Raw genomic sequence first — 2,956 nt, forward strand, 5'->3', positions numbered from 1 at the left:
AATTCAAAACAAAACAATTTTTCTCATTGCTCGCAATTTTGTGGATTTTTTGTGGCATTTCCTTTTATTGTTTGCATTTTTGTTTAAATCATAAAAAATACAAAAATATTGCATATGCGTTTAGGATTTAATTTTTATATTTTTATATCAATTAGTACATTGATTTGTTTAACAAAAATAGAAAAAATCATAAAAATAGTCATGTTGCATTTTAATTTTGAATTTTGGCAATTTTCTTTTTATTTGGTATTTAATTAGTTGTGGTAATTATTATTTAGAGGTAATTAAGTTAATTTAGTAGAATAATTGGGTTTAGGGATTAATTAAGGTTTTATTTATATTTTGAGAAGAAAAATACTTTTGAAATAAAAAAAAGGAAAGGAATAAAAAAGAAATCAGAAGTTGGGCCAATTTAATTACAATCCCAAGCCCAAATCAAATACCCCTCCCAAAACCCGGATAGACCCAGCCCAAACCCGTCCCCTTACCCGGTCCAGCCCCATTGCCACCTAAACGACGTCGTTTTACAAGTTTTGATTAGGGTCGTCGATATCATTTGATCAAACGGTCCACTATGTCGCCCATTAACCCGACCCCGACCCGATCTAGAACCAAACCGCCCCCCCCCCTACTTAGTCAAAACGACCCCGTTTCGATTAAGGATTCAATCGGCACCGTTGGATTCCAATCATCCGACGGCCCTAATTAAATCGTGGATTTTAATATACCCAGACCCTTCAGCCCCCCCTCCTCAGTCACCCTCGTCTCTCTCAATTCCCCAAACAATAGAGACCCGCCGCCCTAATTTGATCGCTTGTCGCCGGCGGCGCCGCCTCTGTTCACCACCAAAAATACACCCCAAAACCACCACAACTTCCTCTTCTCAAATCCCAACTTCACTTCCTTCGAACATCCTTGGAATTTCTCGAATTTTGATTTAAAGGTATAAACCCTAGCAGCTGCCACCATTCCCCACCACCTTCCGATGGCGGCGCCGCCTCCGTTCACCTCCAAAATTACACCCCGTGATCATCAAGACCCCCTCTTCCCAAATCCTTACTCTGTTTCCCTCGAACATGACCTGAACACTTTGAATTTCAAATCTAGGGTTCGAGCCATAAAAGCCCAAAGCCAAATTCAGACATGGAAGACTACTCCTTCAAGTTTTCTCAAGTATTCAGGACGGTTTGGTCACAAAATAATGATGCTCGTTTGTTCTTGGCAAAGAACAAACGATTGACATTATTTGGGGATCAAACTGGATTATCAGTTGCAAGTTCAAATGTAGGGTGAGCTCGTTCCTATTTTGTGATTATTCTCATTGGTATATTTCTAATTTTTGTCTTTCCCCATCTCTGTTTCTTTTCTCTGGTCGATTTCAGTTGAAATTCGACCAGTCCTCCGGTTTAAAATATCTTCTGTTCATTGTTTTGTTTTTCAAACTGCTTTGTTGTCAGCTTGTTTAAAATTCTAAAGTCATATCTTGTTTAATCACTTAGTCAATTTAACTAGGATTAGTCGTATAATTTGGGTAGTTTCTTGCTTATTTTTATGTAATAATCAATTGATTAGTGTAGGTTTAATTCTCAAAACTATTCAAGTGTTTACCTAACTTAGGAAGTTTCTATAGTGGTAGGGTTGTGAATACACTAAAGATAAGATAGAGATAAGGTTTAAGTGGAATCAACTATTAAAAATGGGGAAAAAGGGAATTGGTAATGGTGAATGCACTAATTGGCTGCCTATTTAAAGGCTGAAAGATAGAGGTTGAAAAACAAAATGGGGGAGTGATAGAAAATTCTGAAAAAATACAAACGGCTAAACTGTTCATTACTGTTCCATTGAAATCTCTTGCAACTTTTGAAATTTTACGGTTTCTAATAGCTAATCTGATTCATCTAGGTTGGATTGTGGTTCGAATTGGGAGATGGCGTTTGTTTCTGTTGTTGTTCGTCTATTATTGTTGCTTCCTTTTAAAGTTTCAAGCTAATTTCTGGTTTTTTGCTGATATTCAGGTATGCATTTCTGCATTCTCCTTAACTGTAATGCTTGATTTGGAATCAAAAATGAAGATCTGGAGCTTTGAGTTATATTCACCATTAGTTGGTTCATAGATTAGCTTATTTGTCCACTTTGTTTTCTTTTTAACTTACTGCCCTCCGAACCATGGACATGTGATCAATGACTGAATTTTACAATCATGTGAGATGGTAGTTTAGTTGATATCCATCTTAGTTTGGCTTCTTAAAATATAGTCATTTGTATTACTTGTTTGTTTAAGGTCAGTACTTAAATTTGTTTAAATGTAGTTGATTCTTTTAAATATGTACTAAGTAAGGCTTTCAAGGCTACTATGGTATGGATTTGAACCTTGCATGCAATGGAATGGATAGTTCAGGGCCATAACTTCTGATGTTTGATTTGTGTAGTGGGTCTCAATGTTACTAAATGTCTGCTTACCTATAGCAAGGATCAAGGTGTGATCTAGGATTCATTCTTAGCTTAGTTTTGATCTCAAAATTTGAGTCTTGTGATAGAAGTGAAGTTATCATTTAGTGTGACTATTGGAATTTACTACTGATTGCACATGGTGGATGTAGAATGTTTAAGAACTGTTGTCAAGCACGTTAGTGCGGGATATGTTAACTTAAATCTCTTGTTACTTTACAAGTTAATTTTTATTTTTTTTAGAATCATTTGGAATGAAGATTTACAGCATGGAAAATGGGTTATAGAAGAACACTTGTTGATGTATATATGACAAATTCGATTGAATCATGTTTAAATTTGTACATCATCTAGTAAAATAAGTATGTGTGGGGATTTAAATAACATTTTTTACTCCTTTCTAGAATACTCAATTGAATGACTATCTCGATTTGGTGCATCTGAGTTTTCCCGTGATTAATGATCAATTGGTAATGCTGAAGCTCAAATTATTTAGTCTTAGGAATAA

This window comes from Nicotiana sylvestris, chromosome 7 (assembly GCF_000393655.2).
Source record: "Nicotiana sylvestris chromosome 7, ASM39365v2, whole genome shotgun sequence".
NCBI lineage: Eukaryota > Viridiplantae > Streptophyta > Magnoliopsida > Solanales > Solanaceae > Nicotiana > Nicotiana sylvestris.